The sequence below is a fragment of the Lissotriton vulgaris genome, chromosome 1_2 (genome assembly GCF_964263255.1).
Source record: "Lissotriton vulgaris chromosome 1_2, aLisVul1.2, whole genome shotgun sequence".
NCBI lineage: Eukaryota > Metazoa > Chordata > Amphibia > Caudata > Salamandridae > Lissotriton > Lissotriton vulgaris.
Window position 1 is genome coordinate 260699991 of NC_141686.1, and position 25397 is coordinate 260725387.

Genomic DNA, 25397 nt, shown 5'->3' on the forward strand with positions numbered 1-25397 from the left:
AGCGGATGTTGCTGTTATGTTCCATGATGCGTTGTTTCACAGAACGCATCGTCATGCCAATGTAGATCATCCTGCAAGGGCATATTAGTACATAAATGCACCTTCAGCTATTACAGTTTGTGTGCTTGTTGATGTTCCAGGTAAAATCCCTTGGCAGTTCTATGGTTTTACCCTGGATAGTTTGAGGGCAGACTACACAGGATCCACAACAGTAATGTCCCGTGACCGGTGGTAGATCCCATAGTGTATTGACTGGGCGGGTGCTCGATTTCTTGGGGCGAGTATGTCGTTCTAGGCCAGGGAGGGCAGTAGAGTAAAACTCCATTAAAGGAGTGATTGCCGCTATACATTTTTTTAAAGTGAGTGATTCACAGTTTTGGAGTTCAGAGAGGATCCTGACGGAGATTTTGAGCTCGAGTCTAAGAATTATTGCCAGCCCAACACCTCTTTTTCCGCCCGGTCCATTCTATAGCTCTTAAATCCTGCAGGGATAGCTGTCAGTAAGTCTGGATCTGAGAAGACCTCAGCCCGGGTTTCAGTGATTAAGGCCACAACGAGGGAGTGTGCATCCATTAACAAACAAATGTCTGCAGAATTTTTGATGAGGGATCTAACATTAGGGCTAATTTTTTTGACCAGTTTACTGTTAGGTATGCATGGGGTTTGATTGAAAAGTTAGTGAGTGAAAGAATACAGGGGTGGGGCACGCCAATTGAATGTCACAGTGGTGAGGATCAAGCAGAATTCCAGGGTAGTTCTTACCTAGAAGGTGGAGCAGAGTAGTTAGCAAATATTGCACCAGATTTGCTGATTCTTGTGCAAAACCAGCAGAGGGGCAGGCGCGGAGCGTGTTGCAAGCGTGGACAAGCGCTGACAGGTTTGCCTTTGGTGCATCTTTGTTGCGTCCGCTGTGCGGACATGCTCCCAAGCCACCTTTGTACCCCGGCATCCGGGGTGGTGAGGGAGGCGTGAAGGGGTTGTGTCCAAAGATGCTTTCGGTGTGAGTGGCAAACATAAAAGTGAGGCCAAAAGAATAGTTGACTGGGGTTCAGTTCCCCCACTATCCCACAGAACCTCTTGTATTGAGCATTGCTACTGTGAACTAAGAATAAAAATATAAGAAAAGTTACAAAGTCTGAAAATGCATAAAATTCAAAGAAAGACGCTTTTCCAAGATGGGGGTAGTGCAATGATTTGGGAGCCAGGCTCCTCACAGAAAGCATCACTCTAGTGCTCTAAAAGGAAATTAAAGAGGACTGTGTTGTTCTCCATATAACCTCAGGTAAGCTGTGTGGACACGCGCCCAAACCTGCTTTGAAGCCCAACATCCAAGTGTGTGAGGGAAGCGTGAAGGGTCCTGGCCAAAGGCTATTCCGGAATGAGTGGCAAAGTGGAAAGGTGAGGCCAAAAGAATAGTTAACTGGGGTTCAGCTATCCCTGCTATGCCACACAATCTCCCTCATGGAGCATAGCTACTGTGAACTAAGAATAAAGCTAAAAGAAAAGTAAAAAGTGAAAAAGGCTAAAAGCATATAACATTTATAAAAAAGTTGCCTTTCTATGATAGAGGTAGCGTGGTGATTCAGGAGCCTGGCTCATTCCAGAAAGGAGCACTCTCTTTCAAATATTTGTATTTCCTTCCCCCCCCCCCTTTTCCTTCTCCTAATTGTTCCTCAGGTATTACAAGCAATTGCACATTGGAATGCTTATTCTAAATGTCCTGATGATGATCCACTTATTCTATATATAGATCAAAACGCCGTCGACAACCGATACACCTTATGCAAGGGTCCAAATTGTCATTTAATGTGTAAAGGTGTTCTCTTGCAATTTGTTTGTTACATTGAAAATTGTGTGTTTAACAAACCTACAGCTTTGCTTGAGCTTTTTGTGTTCTTCATTGTTTGTCCCTCTTGGTTTAGTTGGATGCAGGCTTGTGTCCCACTTACAAACTGTTTTGTCTGTATTGTTCCTATTTGAATTTAAAATATTAAATATCTGACCTCTGTCCGGCAGGACAAGTTATGCAAATATAGTACTGACTAAGTCTATATTCACCCCCACCCCCTTTTTACTGTTGTTTCTCTAGGGACCACTGTTCCTAAAGATAGCTTAATTCACAAGGTCTCTGGCAGACCTTACTTGGGTTCCCTTGTTTCTTTACAATGTATTCCTGACAGAAAGGAGCACTCTAGTGCTCTACTAGGAAATCAAAGAGGACCTTGTTGTTTTCCGTACAACCTGAGGTTTATATACTGCTTCTCACTTCAAAATCCTCAATTGGCTTTATCACCTTTGATGAAGGGAGAAAAGTCCATGCCCTGTTTTTTTAGCATTGTTGTCCCCCCCTCAACATGAGCCTTCTGATCTTCTCCCGATAATTCCTTGACCACTTGGCTCCCGGAAGCAGGTCTGGTTTGGACTCCTCTCTAGACCCCCTGTTATTTATTGGACTCCCTCCGCATTTGCCCAGCTACTGGATTCCGGTTTCTGGATTCCCACTTGGCAACAGAAAGCCAAGCCCACGAAACCCAACCTGTCAGAGCGAGGATGGATCAGGGCATTCCATTTACTAGTACTTCCCAGTCACTGAGGAGAAACTAATTGCAGCTCTGGTATCTATTCAGGCAAAGATGCAGAGTTTGAAACAAGAGAACCAGGACTTACAGTCTGAGTTACTGAAATATAAACCCAGAATAGACCCTAGGGGAACACAGACAGATGCTAACCCTAATTGGCCCATTCTTGTTCTTCGTTCAGCTACTTTTTATACCACGGGTAATACAGGACGCCTGCTGGATCAGGCTTCAAATCCATCCGGGTACTCACCTATAAATCTAAGCATTCTGACTCCTTGCCCAGTTCAGTTAGCAGCTCCTGAGCGCTTTAGTGGAGATAGCAGTAAGTTTTGCCTATTTATTAACCAATGTTCGGTGAAGGTGGACAGTGGCAGAGTCTCCCGACCCGTTTGCGGTACGGCCTGTGAAGGCATCTTTAAAAATCTTTATGCCCTGATCTTTTTAAAATTAATTGTCACTTTTGCTGATGTCATTTTATTTTGGGGAGCGCTAGGGGTACATTGGGTTCTTACCTGATAGCCAAGGCCTGGGCTCAATTGCTGGTTCTTGCCGCCTCGGTCGGAGGCGGTAGCTAGTACCGTTGTGTGGAGGGCATGGAAGAGAGAGCCAGGCACTTCCGCTTGGCACAGTTAGCGGTCTAGTTGCCGAGTGAGACCTCCTACAAAAGCCATATGCTTTAGCGGCTGCTGCCGGCGTGCCTAAGGAGCGCCAAAGGCAAGCCCGTCAGCGCCCGTCAGCGCCCGTCTGTGCCCGTCTGCGCCCATCAGCGCCCGTCCAGGGCCTGGGGCCAGAACCCCTGCTATTTTCAGACAAGGAATGCATTATAGCTCCCTACAGCTGCACGCGGTCTGTCCCATTATTGGTGAGCCGTGTAGGCATTGTATAATGGCAGGGAGTAATAACTGGAATTGAAGGTGCTGCCCTTTTACGGCAAACGCTCAGGTGGAGGACAAGGAGGCAGGTCTGCAACTTAGCCTTTCCTTAATAAATTGTAGGTCCCTGAGGAAACATAGAGTGGAGATCTGCGAGTACCTGGTAGATGGTCAGGCAGATGTGCTATTCCTCACAGAGACCTGGTTGGATAAGGATTCAGTGCCTGAAATTCTTGAGGCACTTCCAAGTGGCTATGGGATTACCAGAGTGGCCATCCGGCACGGGAGGGGGGATTACGATTATTTATAAACACGCTATCCAGTGCTCTCTTGAGCCGGTAGACATCGTAGAGAGTGAGGCAGGTCTTTTCTCTATTAGTATGGCTATCAACTACATCATTAAAGGACTTCTGGTTTACAGACCTCCTGGTCCCTTTACACGGTTTGCACCTAGTTTGATTGAGTGCCTTATACAACCAGCACTACAATATGAGAAACTACTAGTGTTGGTTGATTTGAATCTTCATTTTGATGACGCACTCAACTCCGGGGCTCAAGAGATTCGCCCAAGAATTGGCAGCCTTACAGCTGACATTAAAATCAGAACTTCCCACCCATCAGTTGGGCCACTTACTTGACCCTATTTTTGCTAACTGGGGAGCTTTTGAAATGGAGCCCCCGCTCCCGGTTTTATGGTCGGATCACTTCTTGATCTCTTCTAAGGCAATTATGCCCTTACCGAAGGTACAGGAGAAACTCAAGATTAAAAAAAAAACACAGGAAGTGGGCTGGTTTCTCTCATGGGAATTTTCACAGGACGCTTTTAAAGGGAGGGTTACCGGGCGGTTACATGCTGACTCTGCCTGTGAAGCCTTGGATAGGCGCATCACAGATGCATTAGATAGCACAGCACCCTAGTAGTTGAAATTTATTTTATTTTAAGAACTTATAAAGCGCAGCTGTCACCATTGCAGGCATCCTAGCGCTGATAATATCGGAAGAAGCGGAAGTGACCACGGGGAGTGTGAGTTTCAGGCGGTAACCATGGGGAATAACCAGGTTTTAATCCTTCTTCTGAATGGGAACGTCAGGGAGAAGACAAAAAACGGCTCCCTGGCAGAGGGACGATCTAAGAATGGCTAAATCAGCATGCAAACACCTGGAAAGACAGTGGAGAAGGGAATTTTCAGTCATGGTATGGAGCAAATATAAAGCAAGTCTTAAGAGATATCATGCGCTTATTAGTATGGCTGAGATACCCACCACCCCCTCTCAACACAATCCCCAAGAATGGGAATACGGAAACATTTCTGAACTTTTGGAAGGCGGGAGGGAGTTACCCTCCCGGCCGTATTTATTAAAATATGAAACAAAATTAAAACATTAAAATAACAGCCTACCCACGAGAAGGGCCACCTATTGGACCCTATCCTTACCGATATAATAACAGTGACCACTAACTTACCCGTGACCCTTCCATGGACGGATCACTTTCTGGTCCCTTTTTCCTGGGAAATCCCCCTACCCTCTCACTCAATCCCTAAAACCCAGGTTACCGATCGACAATGGCGCAAACTATCTCCTGAGAAATGGGCTGCCTCTCTTGCAGAATCCATCCCCGAGCTCTCCTCTGACCCCAATACAGCTGACAAACAATTCAGCGATTGGATTACCTCATCCCTTGATACGTTGCTTCCGAAAATTACTACCTTCAGACAACCCAAAAGAATACCCCCCGCTGTATGGTACACCCCAGAGCTTAAAGCTCTGCGTCAAGAGTGTAAAAAAACTGAACGCTCCTGGAGACGCGACAAAACTGAAACCAAAAAAAACATCTACTCTACTTCTCTTCTGACCTACAAAACCGCCATTTTTAAAACCAAAAGCGTGTTCTTTCAGGAGAGAATAGAAAAAGCGGGAAGCTCCAGTAAGGAAGCATATTCCATCCTCAAAGAGCTCTCAAAACCCCCAGATCAAGGACTAGGACCTCCCTCCGATCCGAAACTCGACCAGGAGAAATGCCAACAACTGGCTAATTTCTTCCATGACAAAATTCGACTAATCCTGGAATCAATCCCCCCCTCTAACTCGGAGGAAGAAATCGCTCTCCCACACCCCTCCACCTGTCTGTCCACATGGGGCCAGGTCACGATAGACGAGGTGAGAAACACGTTCAACTCTATGAAGAGCGGCTCCCCTAGGGACCCTGCTCCTCTTCGGATCCTCAAGGACGTAGCTCCCATCATCACTCCCCCCCTTACCCATCTGATTAACACTTCACTGCAACAAGGAGTTGTACCCGCGAGCTGGAAGAAGGCTGTGGTAAAAGCCCTTCTGAAGAAACCCGCGCTCGATCCCGAGAACCTGACAAACTACAGGCCCATTTCCTTACTCCCAGGAGTTAGTAAGATCGCAGAAAAGTTAGTCAATAGGAAACTCTCGCAGTTTCTAGAGGCCAATGACAAACTAAAAAGTTCCCAGACGGGCTTCCGACCAGGACAGGGCACGGACATCGCCCTCCTGGCCGCGGTCGAGGATGCCAGAGCACTATTGGATGGGGGAGGATCAGTGGCAGTGATCCTCCTCGACCTTAGTGCGGCGTTCGATACCGTAGACCACCAACTCCTTATTGAAAGACTGGCTAGAGTTGGAGTGGAAGGTACAGCCTTATCATGGCTTTCATCCTTCTTGGCCCAACGGTCTTACCAGATCTGGGAGAAGAACGCTCGCTCCTCCGAAATACCCCTCCAATGTGGCGTGCCTCAGGGCTCCTCCTTGAGCCCTACATTATTTAATATCTACATGTCCACATTGGAGGAGGTCATCACACCATTCGGAGTGAGCGTCGTCAGCTATGCTGACGACACTCAATTAGTGGTATCCCTGTCCCATCCTAAACAACAGAAAGCCGATCTCTTCAACTGCCTTACGCAGGTCCATTGTTGGATGAACAGATCGGCCCTAAAACTGAATGGGACAAAAACCGAGGTCCTTATACTTGGTCCGAAAGGAACCTCACTCCCCACAGACAGTTGGCCAACTTGTCTGGGCCCTCCCCCTGACCCTAAGCCAGAAGTGAAAAGCCTGGGTGTGTGGATCGATTCTGATCTCACTTTCGCTTCGCAGGCAAAGAAGGTGGCAGGGACTTGCTTTGGTCTCTTAAAATCTCTGAGGAAAGTCCTGCCCCTTCTCCCCCCCAAATCCCAAAAACTATTAATCCAAGGTCTCATAATATCGAGACTGGATTATAGTAATGTGATTTATCTGGGTGCTCCCGAAGCGACCCTTACTAAATTGCAGAGAATCCAGAACACCGCCGCCCGGATCATCACAAACACCCCGGCCAGATCGTCCGCTAAACCAGCCCTCAAACTCCTTCATTGGCTCCCCATCAGAGAGAGAGTCAAATTTAAGGCCCTGTGTCTTGTTCACAAAACACTGCATAACCAAGGCCCCCCAGTCCTCAGCAAACTCATTACCCCCTACATATCCTCTAGATCCCTTCGGTCCAATGCAGAAAACCTTGTCAATACCCCCAGATTCAGGAAAACCCGATCAGGAGGAAGACGCTTCTCGGTACAAGCTGCTCGCCTTTGGAATTCACTCCCTCATGACCTGCGACTTGAGCCACAATACCTGCGCTTCAGGAAGCTGCTAAAAACACATCTCTTCCCATAACCTGTGTTATTTTTGATCTTTTATCCTTTCTTCCTTCCCCGCTCCCGCTTCTCCCGCTCCTCAGTTCGGGGTAATTAGGGTTCTCTAGCGCTGGGATACCTCCGGGTGACTATCGCGCTCTACAAAAATAAATAATAATAATAATAATAATAATAATAATAACAGTTTCATATCATGTACAATTTCATTTCCACATTACGATGTTTTGGCTGACCTTAACACATTTCTAATACAAAGGTTCTCCTAGCCGATACTAACATCCTACAAATGCATTTTCAAATTGAAATTGTACATCCTAACGTTAAGGGCCAACGGCAAGGTCGTAACCGGTGTCAGATCCCTAAACCAGAACTCCCCCCTCACTTGTGAGGGGTGGCCGCACAGAGGACTGCACCTCATGTGCACATACCAATTTCCCTTTTCTTGATGGGGGCCCCAATTAACTCGACGCCATCTTAGTGGTCGTCCGAGGACTCGTGTGAGGTGTCTAGAAGGTAGCGTAGACCCCCCTCCCCACCCCACACAACTTACCACATCTGCCGTTGCAGATGTTCTCGCCCAAGGAAATTCCCAGGAGGGGCCCGTAGCCCCTCCTATCCAGGGAGGGGCCTTGACCGCCTTCCCTTTCCTTTCGGCGTCCCATCCTTAGAAGGGACCGCCTCCCCGTTGAGGGGCCGTAATGGGTGACGCCCCCCCCTAGGGATCTTCCAATTACTGCTCACCGATCATGACCTTACCGCCCGAACAAATAATAAATACGACAAACTAAACTAGAGAGACTAATTACTAAAGAGGAAAAGACAAAAAGATATTAAAAGTATGAACTGTCCAAACATCACTGATCAACTCTGGCGCAAATACTTTTATTCGATAAAGCATACTGTAAAGAATTATCCACTTTATTGCATACTGAATCACAACTTTATTCAGAACAACCTGTAAGAAAAAGTGAATTACCACGTCAAATAACTTTATTTCAAAACAACTTGCTGTCTTCAGGGGCTGGTGGGTGGGTCAAAATTGGCTCTTCGTTCCGTCTCGAGCTCACGTGCAGCGGGGAGGTGCAGCTTCAGAGCACAGGAACAAGAGGATGCTTCCTTGGCTTGTCGCTCCTTTTATCCTTCTTCGGGCGGGCATAAACCCGCCTCCGCCCGCCTCCGGGGGCGTGGCTGGCGGCTTCAGTGTCTAGGACAACCCACTCTTGGGCGGGAAAAAGCGCGCCCCGGCTACGCCGCTTTGGGCACACCAGCCGAGACTCGCCTCCCGCCCAAGATGGCTTCCCGGGGGGATCGGGGTACTCCACCATACGTTCGGGGGGACCGAGTGGTCGCCCCTTTCCAAAAGGCTAGGGCTACCCACTACAAGGAAAGGATTGAGACAGCGGAGAATTTGGCTGAAGAGCTGTTCATGGTTTTTAAAGAGATATCCTCCCTGGCTAAAATTGCAGGGCCCAATATTGGCTCAGTGGAGTCATGTAATCGGGTGGCCGGTTTTTTGTTGGAGAAGGTGGAAAAGATTTACTCCACCTACCCAGTCTCTGCACGAGATGGTGGTGGAGTTGCTGAGGAACCTGGCTTCATTATGGAGACGGAACGCCTCGCTAAATTTATCGTGCCCCTTCCGGAGACTCTTAATAAGATAGCCATCAGCATTAAGTCAGGCTCACCCAGATATCCTGCTTCCCCTAAGGTGCTAAGAGGGAATATTGAGACTCTCAAGCCCTGCATAAGACACCTTCTGGAGCTCTCTTTCACCTCAGGAATAGTTCCAAAAAAATGGAAATAGGCGGTTGTTCTACCACTTAAAAAGAAACCCCATAGTAGTATGGACCAACTAGATAATCTGCACCCTATCTCCTTACTACCATACTTTGCAAAAGTTGCGAAGAAGGTAGTAAATACACCACTGAAGGCACATATCTGCAAGCATAACCTACTTCATCCTACCCAGTCTGGGTTTCGGGCCCTCAATTCCACTGAATCAGTCTGCTTCTTTCTATGGAGACCAATCGGAAATATGTAGACGAAGGACAGACGGCGGCCTTAATCTTATTAGATTTAAGTGCCGCTGTCGACACTGTTGCCCATCACACCCTGCTACAGTGTTTAAGAAAGGGAGGTGTGGCGGGTATTGCCTTGAAATGGATGGAATCCTTTTTGTTTGAGCGCAGCTTTCAGGTGGTGCAGGGATCTCACTATTCTAAAGACATCAAGTTGAAACAGGGCGTGCTGTAGGGGTACACCCTTAGTCCGACCATGTTTTTTTTTTTTTTTATAAATTGTTTTTATTAATAAATTGCATGACAGACAGATAGGGCCCGATTCACAGAATGAATTTAAGACTCAATCCGAAACTTACTACTATTTTGGTATTCACAGAATGCACTTACTACTTTTGGCATTTACAGAATGAACTTACTACTTTTGGTATTCACAGAAGTTAGGATTTTGTCTTAAGTTAGTCTTAAGACAGACTTAAGACAGACTTAAGACAAACTTAAGACAGACTTAAGACAAAATCCTAACTTCTGTGAATACCAAAAGTAGTAAGTTCATTCTGTGAATACCAAAAGTAGTAAGCGCATTCTGTGAATGCCAAAATAGTAGTACGTTTAGGATTGAGTCTTAAGTTCATTCTGTGAATCGGGCCCATAGACATTAATTACATACAGCACCTGCAAGTTAAATTTAACACCGCTCCTGGGACAAAGGCCGGAGAAGCTGTCCGACCATGTTTAATCTCTACCTCACTCCTCAGGCGGAGATTACAGAAGAATTCGGAGCCAATGTCGTGTCCTATGCCTACGATACTCTACTGGTGGTGTCTCTTACACAGGGACAGGAGAAGGCAGCCTTCAATTTTGTGACTTGCCTGCAAGAATTAGCGTCTTGGATGGCAAACAACTGCCTTAAATTGAATGGCAACAAGACTGAGGTGCTTGTGATAGGGAAAGCACCATCAGTATGGTCATTGGCATGGTGGCCTCGGACACTGGGACCCACCCCTATGACTTGCGAACAGGTTAAGAACTTAGGGGTATGGCTGGATACCAAGCTCTCATTTGAGCACCATACCAGGCGGGTGGCAGGCACCTGTTTTGGAGTTCTGCGAGGTCTCCGGAAAACTCTAGCTGTGCTGCCTACTGCAGCCAGGAAAACTATGGTGCATGCCCTGGTGACATCGCGTCTGCATTATGGGAACATATTGTACCTGGGAGCAAATGCTAAATGCATTCAGAGACTTCAACGTATCCAGAACGCTGCAGCACGCCTGGTTTTAATGCTTCCTAAGAGAGCCTCTTCTAAGAGTGTCTTAGGTTCCCTACACTGGCTTCCGATTAGGGAGAGAGTTCTGTTCAAGGTTCTGTGTGTTAGCCTTCGGATCATACAGAGGAAGGGCAGCACCTACCTGCACGACCTATTAACTCCCTATTCCCTGACCCGTCAACTAAGATCTAGCGGGACAGGGCAGGTGTGTATCCCCACCATAAGGAGAGCAAGGATGGGTGGACACTCCTTGTAAATGTAAATGTACAGGAATTTATATAGCGCAAATCACCGAGCGGTTTCTAAGCGCTTGCTTAGGGAACCCGTCCTGGTATTCCCCTGTGAGATAACCCAGGCAGGGTATCCGCAAGGTGAAAGCTAGGCATCCCGCCGAGAGGGGCCGTTTTGGAGATTAAGCAAGCTATTACCCAGAGTCGCAGAGTGTGAAAACGTGAATCGAGTAGGCACCGGAGCGAGAATTGTCCAGTCCATGGACATTTTAGAACTCAAGACCCCGACGAGCTGGGAATTGAACCCTGGTCCCGGGCTGACCTCTGCTTCCAGGTCTGCCTCCTCTAACCAGTGAGCCACACTTCTCCTTCCGCTATCTGGCAGCGCAGCAGTGGAACAAACTCCCTCAGGGCCTCCGGCTGGAGGTCTCAGAGACTATTTTTCGTAATGGACTGAAAACTCTCCTCTTTCCCTCTGAGGTTTAATAAACCCCCCTCGCTATGTCCAGGGACACACTAGCCTAGTGTAACCATGTGCTTTACAAATGTGATTATTATTATTATTTACAAATGTGATTATTATTAATGTCATCTGCAGTTTATGTGCAGGCCCACCACTTTTACTGATGTTGCAGCCAAAGGTTGGTCTACCCTATTGGTAGAAAATAATGATCCTGTTCTGTATAACTTTGGAGCCTTTAAAGAAAGAATAAGTCAGCGAACACATGTGTATGCAGAACAGTGATCATTAACTCCAAATTGCACATATAGCACCATACAAAAACTCTGCTTAATCATGAGGTAGCAGCTAAATTAATAACATCTACAGATGCTTTGATAAAGCAATTTTAAAGCAGTGAACTGATTCAATAAGATAAGCTTTATAAGAATAATAACAACAGACAATGAGAGAGGTGATGATTTTGGGGTCCTCCTTAACCTAGGGTGAGGACCAAGCAGATGCCTAGAACACAAAGAGCATAAACAAAAAGCACTTTTTTATGAACAAAACGGTGGTGGTCCCATCCTCTTAGGACCACCCCAAGCACAGTTATTGGCAAAAAAACAATCCCAACCAAAGACCCTGCAAAGCATTATGGGACGAGATTAGCAGTGGGCAGTGAATAATATAGTATCCAATATCAAAGTAATTCTACAAAGAGCTGCAGTTCAACTAGTGGTTGCTAGATGTCCCTCACAAGTCAAATACAAAGGCATTGAAACCCTTTCATGAAGCTTTTGCATTTAACTCATGAGGGACATCTAGTAACGACTAGTGGAACTGCAGCTTGATGTAAGAATAATATCAAATCTAAATTGACTTCAGCGAATGCACACAGGGGAAGAACCATACCATTGCAGTGAATGCGCAAAGCGCTTTTGTCAATTATCATCCCTACATGGTCATGTGCGAACAGACACAGGGGAAGTGACTGGAACTTTTTTTATTTTCCTATTTCGACCGATGTTCATCGATTTCTTATAATAAAAATGAGTGGATGCATTCAAGATACACAGACAGCTGACACATGTTTCGGCGATTTGACTTTTTCAAGGCTAAATCTCTGTTACTAATCAGTGGAAATATTTGTTCTTCAATAGAATCTGGGTAAATATCCATTAAAGTGAGATAACCTGTCCATATGGTGAGTCTTTCGAACAATTTAATGGTGTTATTTTGTAAAATAGTCCACAATTTCTTGTTTGTAGTGACGGCTAATTAAAAGTGGAGTCCAACCACATCAGGGACCTTATTTATGAAGGTCTTGCGTCAGTTTTGCGCCGCCGGTGCGTCACTTTTTGTGACGCACCAGCGGTGTAAAAAATGCGCCTCGTTGCGCCATATTTAAAAAGTGATGCACCTAGGTAGATGCGTCACTTTTTAAACCCCTGCGCCACATTATTCCTGCGTCAGGTATAATGTATGCAGAGGGGGCGTTCCCCCACAAAAAGCCTCGTAATAGTGACGCAGTGAAATCTATGAGATTTCACTGCGTCACTTTTAGGACGCTGTTGCGTCAAAATCTTGCGCCTGCCTCACAGCAGGCGTAAGACTGACGCAAGCCCATTCACATGGGGCTTTCCCCATGTGAAAGGACGCATTGCTGGAGTTGTGTCACTTTTGTGACACACTCCAGCAATGCGTCACTTTTGCGCTTACAGATATCTGTAACTCCTTGCGACATGATGCGTCATACATTAAATATGACACATCAGGAATGTCGTAAGGACTGCGCAGTGAAAAGTGACACATTGCTGTTTTCACGCAGCGATGCGTCACTTTTTATAAATGAGGTCCCAGGTATATGCGCTGTGAGCAAATGGTTGCTGGTGCCTCAATAAGCCTGGTGTCTGGAGGGGCATGAATGGCTCCCTGAGCCTAGGAAAAGGGCCTTGATTAGTGCAACATCTGGAGCATCTTGAACACAGCTTCATCTTGAGATGGCAAATTAATCAAACATGTTTTTATAAACAAAGAGACCCCACCAAGAGAGCTTACTTGTTGCTTAATTTTCTGAAATAGAAAAACATACAGCAACATGCACGTGAAGTTCATGTAAAATAAAAGTGCACATTTCTTGCGGTAAATATGAAATGATGTCAGTGCAAGCTATGCAAGGCCTTGTCATGTCAACATAAGCACATCTAAATTAAGCATTCAATTCTAATTATTAAAAACACTCCACCATCTGTGTGCACAATGTTAAGGCAGGACATCATAATGAAAGCCACATTTTCTTTTACAAAAAAGCCCCGGGAAGGAGCTGCAGCTTGAAATTCAACAGGATCAAACTTTATCTACTTCAGAAAGATCTAAAGAATCTCTAATTTAAGTAACATGTCAGGGCCAGAGCTAGGCCCTGTAAGCTGCACTAGTTTTAGGGAGATAGATGGATATTATGGTGATAGAATATAGACCTCAACTCACGATAATGCTCTAGTATTCCAGGTTTAAAGAAACCAAAATGCTCTAACCAACCTAAGGAGGGCTGTGGAAAGCCGCAAAGATAACTTAACGAATAGCAAGGTACAGACAGGAATTGCTGAGCCTGAATCAATGTGAACAGAAAAGCATTGTGAAGAAGGGTGCTAATAGAGTTGTCTTTGCTATATACTTCCTGAAGAGTTATCCTGAAGAGTTATCTTTGTTATATACTTCCTGAAGAGTTATCTTTGTTATATACTTTCTGAAGAGTTACCTGAGTTATATACTTCCTTAAGAGTTATCTTTGTTATATACGTTTTGAAGAGTTACCTGAGTTATATACTTCCTGAAGAGTTATCTTTCTTATATACTTCCTGAAGAGTTATCTTTGTTATATACTTCCTGAAGAGTTACCTTTGATATATACTTCCTGAAGAGTTATCTTTGTTATATACTTCCTGAATAGTTACATTTGTTATACAACTTTCTGAAAGAGTTACCTTTGTTATATACTTCCTGAAGAGTTACCTTTGTTATATACTTCCTGAAGAGTTATCTTTGTTATATACTTCCTGAAGAGTTACCTTTTGCTAATGCACTGCTTTGTGTAACTAGCACACAAGTGGTTTCCATTGTGTTTCTAGCACACAGGCAATGTCGATGGGTGTGTCGATTTGCTCCTATGCCTTGCAGTTGTTTTACAATGTGTTCATCCCCATTAAATTGGTGCACATGCACCTAGCATTCAAAAGTCTTATTACATACAGCATATTTTGAGTAATTAGTATGTTTGTACATGATTAAAAACAGAACAAAAATCAATTAAATAAACCAGTGTTGAAGAATTGCAGCAACGTCCTTTTGCACCAGTGTGCACAGAGCTTCTTGGTTTGTGAAGTGCATCACTTTTTCCATGATCAGTTCTTGCTAAACTTGTAACAAATCTTTGGGTGTTATGCAAGCACCCTTTCCATACTAAGTTACTTGGTGAACACTGATAAATCACCTGCTTTTTGGAATTAAATAAAATGTGGCATGATCAACAGAACATTTAGTTAAATACCTTGAATGCACAAAATAATTATGAATAATGAAGATAACACTGTAAATCTGCAAAACATGGTCAGAAATAATGAGCTTCAGTATTCAAGAAAACATCAGTGCAGTCAGAGAGGGGCAAACCTGAATATAAAGTAAGAGATCCTGGAAGAAGCAGTCAAGGCCAATTCAGTGAATGTAAGAGTGTGAGCTGTGAGTCTCCACACCACAACATTAAAAAACTCTAGAAAATTAGGTCAGCAACACTGAAGAACCATTTCCTGTTTAAACAAGTATCCAACACCAGCTTTGATCAGGAGGTCAGTATGACATGGTCACAAAAGTGCTATGCTTCCTAAAATGATAAAAGACCATCATTTAGTGCTCTAGGTGTATTGTAAACGTTTCCTGGCCAAACCACAGCAAGCAGAAGAAAGCACAACGGAGTGGAGCTGGACCAGTGAAGGGTACAGGAAAGAGGAGTTCCGTTATCTAAAATACAAAGTAGTGTTCCAGTTTGCAACGACCGGAAGGAGGATAGATCTTTTCCCGCAATTATGTAAAACTGTTATCCAATCTAAAGACACAATCGCCCACAAAGAAGCCTTACTTGTTTTATAAGTGTGACAAGTATTTAGTTATTTTGCACTTAATTGTTAAATCAGAAAGCAAGCGTCTAAAATACCACTCTCAAACAAGGAATGCCAGAATCAGTACTTAATCAACCATGTTGGCCTATCAGGAAACACAAACATGGCATGCAGACAAACATATTCCCGAACCAGAAACACAAGCCAAGAAAGAAGTATCAGACACACGCAGAAAGAGCTTTAGTTTGTCATTAAGCCTGGGCAGAGTTTGCGCAGACCAAAAAACTCTGCCACGCTACATGGAGTTCCGCACGCGGCGGAGTGCTCTTGGTCATGCCTGCTCGCGTTTATTTTTAGCACCCGGTGTTGTTTGTCCTGCGCTTGAAAATCAACGCAAATGGCACCGTGCGCAGCTTAAGCGGGCACTTCTTCTTTTCCACCGCTGAAGTAGATTTTCTACTCAGGCAGCAACTTTTTCAACGCGAACAGAAGGTTTCTCAACATGAGCGCTCAAGACCACCCGCAACCACACGCCTTGAGGAATCTGACCGCCCACATTGTAAATTTCCTCGGGAGGTGGATTTTTCTTGATTGTGCTCACCAACTTGATGTTGGGAAGCGAGTGTGAGGAAAAATCTCACCAGGAGGTGAATTTTCCTCACCTGCGCTCACCAACTCGATGTTGGGGAGCTTGAGCGAGGTAAAAAACCCGGCTCCTCGGAGCGGAGTTTTTCAGAACTCTGCATGCTCTACAGAGTGAGGATAACTCTGCAAACTCCACAAATGGAGTGGAGTTCACTACCCGGGCTTGTTTGTCATCATTACTAAAGCTTCACCAGCAAACACACACAGGGGAGTAACCATTTAAATACACTGAATGTACGAAGAACTTTGGTTGATTATCATTCCTACAATGTCATCTGCGAACAAATACAGGAGAAGAACATTTAAATGTAGTGAATGTGTGAAGATTTAGGTATTTATCAAGTCTAAATTGACATCAGCGAATGCACACAGGGGAAAAACCATACCATTGCAGTGAATGTCCAAAGAGTTTTAGTCGATTATCATCCCTACATGGTCATGTGCGAACAGACCATGTAGCGCATGTGTGAGGAGCTGTAGTTCTTTACCAAGCTAAAACAACATCAGCGAATGCACAACGAGGAAAAAAACATTCATTCATTAACTCTTTATTTCGATAAAATGTCATAAAAGACAGTACCATTTAAAATCAAGTTAAAAGATCGAAATACATCAAAGTATAACAATAACAATGACTATAATTGTCATAGTCATAGGTGTTTAGCAAAGATATTCATTAAAAGGTGATGTTCAAAAAGGTAACAGGCCCACAGATAGAATAAACTTAAAACAATAAATAATACAGTTCACTAGAAAAACTTTAAAAAAAAGATTTCCCAGCATGATTGGAGCAACACTCCTATAAAAGGCTGCCAATTAGGTACACTATAATTAGTACAACACAGCACAATTAACATTCCCTTCTCTCCTTAGCACGTATAGCCCACATCCAACTGAGGAATTTCGCAACAGCAATAACAATCGATTCATTTGTGGATGTTTTAAGAATCCTAAAAGCTTTGCTGCCTAACCTAGTCCCTAGGATTAGACAGATAGGCTTTAGCCATCTCAGCCTTGGGACTTTGTAAGCCGGGCCTGCAAATAAGATGTGTGCCAATGATTCATTCTGTAAGGGGCAAAACGGACATTCGCTGAGGTTCAAAACATTCCATTTGATGGTGAATAGATTGGCGGGAAGAGATCCCACCATAAATTGGTGGTACAGTTTCCTATCTTTTTTAGAGATAATAAAATCCCAGTACTTTTCATACTTTACTTCGTACTTATGTTCTAAAAAATCTCTGGAAAAGGATGATCTTGCTATGGCAGTAAAGCGCTTCATCTTGGCCATATTCCAGCATGCTGCCTTATATTCGCACTTAGAAGGAAACACATTTTCCATGGGATTTGTCCAGAGTCTACTCATTCCCATCTCTGACAGAGTAATTTTTACTCGTCTCAGCCATGGAATTTTGTGCATGCTATCAGCCTCCCTGACTTCCAAAAGTGCCTGCGTGTACTGGGACAGTTCCAGGGTGACCCAGAGTCTTCTCCAGTACGCTACTGGTCTGAATTGTGCCGTATCTTAAATAGAATAACAGCCAAGATCTAAAAATAGAGGCAATAAAGGGGTTGACTGGGGAAGACAAGTCAATGCCCTCATAAATGTATCTTGGGCTGTTATAAGGGGGTCAGGATTCTCAAAGCCCCACAATTCGGCCCCATACAATACCGAGGCACTAATTTTTGTATTATATATTTTAAGCCTGGAGCAACAGGTTTAGTATATGAAAGTCGCTGCTCCTTCAGCAGGGCACCTGACAACTGAGCATGCCGAAAAGTCAATAAACTGATCTGTGGCTTCCAACTAAGTTTGCTGCCAATTGTTACCCCCAAATAAGTAAAGTTCTGAGTATGTTCCAGAATACCTTCTTTCATTTCTACTCTACCATTAATCAACCTGTGCTTATGTAGGACCATAAATTTAGTTTTCTCCACATTCACTAGGGGATCATGGTCCTGACAAAACTCCTCAAATCTCCCCAAAGCAGACTGTAGACCCTTCTGAGTCTTGGAGAGTATTAGGGTGTCATCTGTAAACATAAGTTTTGCAAGTATGAACCACAGGAAACAGAAGTAGATTTGTAGTTTATTCGTAGATAACAGACCCTAAGATATCACTTGATGAAAAGCCCAGCTCCAACTGTTTTCTACATTCTGATGCACACAGAGGAGTAGCCAACATTCCACAAGTATTAAAGGAACAGTAGTATACATTGTAACAGGAGAATGTAACACATCTTTTTTCCTAAATAAAAAATAAAAAAAACTATGTACAATTTAATAGAACATGTAATCATTACTATTTACAAACATGGTTACAACATGTAATCCTTAAGCTTAACAGGTTTCACAATAATACGTCCCGACAATCTTCTTGGCTTGGGAACATCTTCCTTTGAAAGATCAGATGACATGGATTGAACAAGAGGAGGACGAACAGTATTTGAACCAGACTTCATCACTGAACTGTCACACATCTTATTCAACCAAAGATCACGTTCCAAATCGTTGCATAGAACAACATTGCACAAATTCCATTTACGCCCGTCATCCAGCAGTACACAGTTACCCATTACTTCTAACACTTTCTTGGGATGAAACCATTTGGAAGAACCGTCTTTTGATAACCCAAAACGTGAAGATCTCACCAAATCACCAACATGAAAATTACTTACACATTTCTTAATCTTATCATTGTGCATATCCACATACTTTTTCTGGTATGTGTTCATTCTACTGTTAAGATTTTCTTTATAATTGTGACCAGCAGAAATCTTAAGCATCCATGCAGGAGTCACCTTCTTACCAGCCGAACGCCCCTTTAGAAGATGGAATGGAGACACCAAGGTAGCAGAATGTGGAGTATTCCTATAACTCCAAACCACATTTTTGACAGCAACCTTGCAATCATCTCCACCTGTCACAGCTAATTGTATACATTCTTTTAAAACATGGTTGAACCTCTCTACCATACCGTTCTCCCTAGGGCAATAAACAGCAGTGGTAATGTGTTTTATTCCACACAAACGCAAGTAACTTTGAAATTCTGAAGCAATGAACTGTGGGCCATTATCAGTAGTAATGCTCTCAGGAAAACCTTCCCTATGGAAAACTTCTTCACAAAAATTAACAACATTGGAAGCCTTAACCTCTTTGACAAATGCAACTTCTGGCCACTTGCTGTAATAATCCATTAGCACAATGGCAAACTTCCCAGCAATGCTACCAATGCTAAACGGACCACAGATATCCATAGCCAATTTCTGCCACGGTTTGTCTGGAAACGGAACAGAAGTAATCGTAGTCTCTTGGGAAACATGAGATTTATCACTACATGTGCATGCAGCACAATTCCTCACACACCTTTCAACATCCTTGTCCATGCCTGGCCACCAGAAATCACACCTACATCTTCTTTTCATGCCTGACATTCCTGAATGTCCCTCATGCATAGGATCCAGTAACTTATTGCGCAAAGAAGACGGTACTACAAGTTTATCGGCTCTTCTAACTACGCCAACTACAAGATCGTAAGAGAGTTCAGCCCATACTGTTTTATATTCAGACAAGTCAGAATCACTCCAAGAGAAGTTATTGCACGGTGATGTTAAACGTGCAATCACTTCCTTCAATACTACATCATCCTGAACAGCTTGTTTCCATACTTCCAAACCAATAGCACCTTTACAAGCTTCATCTACAGTAGCAATTGACCAGTCTTCATCTTGGTCCACCACATTTTCTTCATTACCAACTGGAAGACGAGATAGACAATCAGCATTGACGTTTTTAATACCGGGTACATACTCCATTGAAAAATCATATTCTTGTAATTTGTAAATCCATTTAGCAATTCTAGGAGTAGCTTTCCCTGCACCCTTAGTAGAAAAAATATCGACAAGGGGTTTATGATTAGTTCTCAACTCGAAATTAGTGCCCCAGACATAATTCCTGAAATAATTCACACCCCAAAAACAAGCCAGAGCTTCTTTCTCTATAACAGAATATGAAGGTTTTGCACCCTTCAACGTACGCGAAGCAAAGGCTACCACCCACTCGAATTTGTCTTTACCTTGCATTAAAACAGCTCCAAGTCCATATGCACCAGCATCTACCACAATGATCGATTTCTTGTTGGGATCATAAGGTTTAAGTGCAACTGCATTTGCAATTTTTTTTTTTATATCATCAAAAACTGATTGACACTCAGTAGTCCACAAAAATTTCGCACCCTTTTTCATTAACAATCTTAAACAAAAGACCTTAGAAGCAAAGTTTGGCACAAATTTGGAATAATACTCGGCAAGACCTAAAAAAGAACAACGTTGATCTTTATCAGATGGTGCCGGAGCATTCTTGATGGCATCTAGTAAATTTTTTTTGGTTTTACACCTTCGGCAGATAGGGTGTGCCCAAGATATTCAATTTCATTAGTAGCAAATTTGCATTTCTCAGCATTTCTCAGCAGCCACAGTTAAACCAGCTTTTTGGAGTTTACATAATACATCATGCAGAATCATGTCATGGTCACTTTTATCCGCTCCCCATACAAGTACATCATCTTGAAATACTAACATGTTGGGTATACCATCAAGAACTTTGCACATGACTCTTTGAAAAACAGCTGAAGCAGAAGCAGAAGATAAATCAAAAGGCATTCTCAAGAACTGAAATGCCCCCTCAGGAGTGATAAAGGATGTCAGATGGCGAGATTCAGGATGTAATTTTATCTGATGATAGGCATTAGATAAATCAATTGACGAGAAATATTTGGCATCTTTAACAGAAGCAACCATTTCATTGATTTTGGGTAAAGGGTAGCGATCCACCCAAATATTTTTGTTCAAATCTCTCAAATCGACACACATGCGCAATTTTCCATTAGGTTTTCGTGCCAAAACCACTGGACTAAGCCAATCAGATGCTTCGATTAGTTCAATAATGTTTTGATGACAAAGGCGATCAAGTTCTAGCTTGAGTTGAGATCTTAACACCAAAGGAACATTACGTACTTTATGGACAATAGGTATACAATCAGGTTTAAGGATTATCCTATGTTCAAATTTTTTGAGACATCCCAACGTAGAATTAAATAAATCGAATTCGAAGGATATAGATCTAGTCCGTTGTATGACAAGTAGGAATGTAGGATTTTCTTTGAAAGTTTTTTTTTTGCTTTTTTTTCTCCAAAACGTCTTTTGGTTTCCTTTTTGTCAAAAATGATTCTTAAAATTTATATGAAGATATCAAAGGGTCAAGATGGGTTGATGAAAAGCCCAGCTCCAACTGTTTTCTACATTCTGATGCACACAGAGGAGTAGCCAATATTCCACAAGTATTAAAGGAACAGTAGTATACATTGTAACAGGAGAATGTAACAATAAGCAGGGGGATTTTCAAACCTGCTAGGGTAGGAGCATCTGTGGGAAAATTCTGGAAGTACTGGACTACCCTATTGATATACAGTGAAAAAAGGGTTGATGCTAGAACGCACCCCTGACGTACCCCTTTATCTATAGGAAACCTTTGCCTAACACTCCCTTTAGTGTCCCAGCGTACCTGTGCATAATTTGCATCATGTAGAGTAACTAAAAAAGCCAAAATGTCTAGTGGCATGCCTAGTTCTAAAAAGTTTCTCCACATTTTGGCACGGGGAACAAGATCAAAAGCCGACTTAAAGTCGACAAATGCGGCATAAATTGAACCTGACCTAAAATTACCACACGCCAATACACCAAAATAAATCTAAAAACATGGTCCATGGTGATGGTACATGAGTGGAAACCAACCTGAAGCGGTGACAAAATGTCAAATTCCTCCATCCATCCCTGAATTCAGCACAGTACCATTCTAGCTGAAACTTTCTGTATACAGTCGATGAGACTTATTGGCCTGTAATTACCTGGGTTGGAACAATCACCTTTCTTGAAAATCGGGAGGATTCCTGCTCCTGACCAAGTATCTGGCATGGTTTCTCCACTAGCGATAGCATTCACAAGGAGCTGGATGTAAGATGCCCAAATGTCTATGTTAGAAATGGGGTAGCCAATTCAACGGGGGTAGCATGGAGCAGAGCGGGCAGGCCAAACTCCTGAGGACATGTGTGAAGCATTCACGCAGTACCCACAGATGACACCCCAGGCACACCACAAAAGAGACACGACACTGCTTCTGGTTGGAAAAAAGAATACAATTTTTATTATTTCCAACCTGCAAAGGTAAAATACAATAACAGTACCCACAAATGACACCCCAGGCACACCACAAAAGAGACACGACACTGCTTCTGGTTGGAAAAAAGAATACAATTTTTATTATTTCCAACCTGCAAAGGTAAAATACAATAACAGTAGTAATCACAATGGGGCGCCAACTGGCGCCTGAGCCAAGTATATCAGGGGGATTATGTACAAGGAAAAAATGGGAATAGTCAGAAAAGGTAAGTAGTCCCTTAGTGTCCAGCTGAAAATAAAAAGAATGTTAACAATTGACATGAACCTTCAGCAATGTCAAGATGAGGGAGATAAAACATTAGGCATAAACACATCAGGGTCAAAGCTGCAGGGAAAATGTAGGCCTTAATCCTCGGCAGTAGGCATTAGGGTAAAAGGAAACATTAGTCCTAAACACACAGCAGGATATTCAGCATACAATAAACATTAGGCATGAAGGCACTTCATGCATGGCATCTACATCCCATGCAACAGAAGGAACATTGGGGCATATTACCAACGAGTAGCAATATTTGTCGCTAACTAGGCTTTGCAACGATTTTTTTATCGCTAAGCATCGCCGGAAATTATCGCTGAGATAACTTGCTATTAGCAACGTTTATCTCAGAAGTGATAAAAATCCTCACGCTAACTGCCAAATGAGAGATTATCACTGGAAAACCAACGATAATCTCTCGAAGTTTGGCGTTAGCTTGATGATAGGGGCTCACAAACTTAGCCATGATATCCACCTTCCATAGCATATCATGGCTAAGTCAGGAATATACCAGGTGTAAAAAAAGCAGTGCTAACCGCGGTTAGCGCTGCTTTTTTTATCACTAGCAGGGTTAGCGATTCCTTGATAATAGGAGAAATGTCGCTTAACAACATTTCTCCTATTATTTTTCTCTGGAACGCCCCCTTTGCATCTCATTAGAGATGCACGGGGAAGCGTAGAGAAAAAGGGTGCTAACATGCGAATTTGCGTGTTAGCACCCTGTTGCTGATAGGGAGATAACTTTATAATATAAATCCCTTGATAATATGCCCCATTGAGTGTACAATATTACATCAGGCCTAGGCCTGAATCCTGAGGCAGGGCCCGCTACACATACAGTGGCATCAACAGCTTCAGCCACAGGCAGAACGCCTAAAATATACCAGGCCTGAATCACATGTAACATGGGGCATCCATAACTCTTTGGAGAACACTGGAGCAGGTAAGTGCACCATCAAATAAAGCACTAGGTGCAGATCATTGACATCAGACCACCTGTCATCATAAAGGGGCTATGGGCAGAACGATTTCGTTAGGCAGGAGGAAACCCACTAGTGCAGCAGAAACAGGTACATTCCATTAAGCATAAAAACCTTGTTTAGCAGGGCATGTCAACATGGGGGCATAACAGGTAACTTCCTGGGACCATATTTTACATGGGTCAACTGAAACTGGGCACAGTTCTGAACTGCCAGGTTCCTTAAACGCCAGCCCCGCTGTCAAAGGGGCAACAGGGCAGGTCGGCTGTACTACTCCCCTAACCAGGGGTGATCTCTATGGCGGGGCAGTCATCAACAGTGTAATTCGGGCTCCCGCCCAGTCCAGGGGGCTCCAGTGTACAATTAGGGCCAACGGGGACCAACCATAGTTCTCCCGGGGAGGGGCGGCCGAATCTGGCACGGTAGCGCTTAGAAGCCTCTTCCAGCTGCGCAGCGCTAGCCAGCACAGCTCCTTGGGGGCACAATCCTCCTCATATAGCGCTTCTGCAGCACAGCGCTTCCAAGAGACACACAGCGCTTTACGATTGTGGCGCTTAGAAGGGCAGCCAACTTCTCAAACCCCTGCGCCTAGCAGGTCCAGCGCTCCCAGATTATAGCGCTTGGCAGGCAATCAGCAGAGCAGTCTTGGTCACCGCACTCTGGGGACACAAGCAGTCTTCTGCAGGCCAGCTCTTCCAGGCTCACAGCGCAAGGGGGGCGGACAGTCCGTGCAGCAAGCCCCAGGGTAACACTCCTCACCTCCTAGGGGGTCCAGTCCACGATGCTCCTTCCCTTCTAGGCGCTTCTTTGCGCAGCGCTTGCGTGGCACAAGGTCCCGGCAGCTTCAGGGACCTAGGGTGGCCCTCCTTCAGGGCCCCGGGGGACAGAGCATTAGGCACTACTGGGCCAGGTCAGCAGTTAGTGGGGGTATCATCAAAACAGGGTGGTAGGCTTTCACCATCCCCACTGCAGTGTGGCCCTTCTCCTACACAGCAGCCTGAACTACTGCAGTGGGGCTCCACTAGCCCTGGGGACTGTAGGGGTGTTCTGGATGGGTGCAGAGTCCAGCACACAGGCCCAAGTTGCGGTATCCCCTGGCAGCAGGTCCCCTCACATTCATGTCCCAGCTCTGTCTCAGCACATGACAACTCTACTGCTCTCCCTATACCAGAAAGGCTGGAAGCTTCTAGAAGGTCCCTCCAAATGCTGGGATTGCTGGGTACCAGCCAACTAGACCGCTAACCCACCTCAGACAGGCGAACTAGTTCTAACTGGCTCAGGGGGAGGAGTAGAGCACCCTGGGTGCCAGGCTTTCCCTCCAAATGCAGGGGTGGCTGGGTACCTAACAACTAGACTGCTAACCTCCTGCAGTCAGGTGACACAACGCACAGCTATGGTAGCCATTTTAAAAACACAACATTTCACCAGGGTACATTTTACAATGGGGGAAATTGACAAGTGCTCACACCATTGCATGACATTACACATTAACACTGGGGGGAGACATTTAAATTAGGGGGGCAAAAAGCAAAAAAGTTTGTGGGAAAAGGGCCAAGTCCAACACAACTCCCCCCCCAGCCAAAAGCCAGGGTAGACCAATCAATGCCTTGATGGTCTTCCCTGCTTGGGGTGGAAAAAGGTGGACGCAGGCCTGCAACTACAGGAGCACCTGCAGTTTCTTCTCCACTCCAGAACCCGATGGTTCCCTCTCGCAACCCTCCCTTCAACAACCAAACCACCCTACTGGTGTTATTTAGTGGGATGTGGCCAGGACTGGCCTCTAGGCCATCCAGAAGTCTCTGGCCCTTGCCCTCTTACCTCCTACAGAGTGGGAGGCTTTAGCCTCAGGCCCGTAGTACCGTTGGACCACTCTCCTCCTCCCAAATTGCCACTGGTCTCCCCACCTGGGGTCCGAACCCTCAGGCTGACCAGCCACCAGGGGCGAGGCTCTCCTCCCCCTACCTCTCTTTCTGGGGTTCCGCCCTTTTCTCCTACGTGGGACACCCTCAGAACACCTCTCTCTCCCCAACCTGGAGTCGAAACCCTCAGGTTGAACCGGTGACAGGGGCGAGTCCTCCCTCCCCCTGCACCCCTTCCCAGA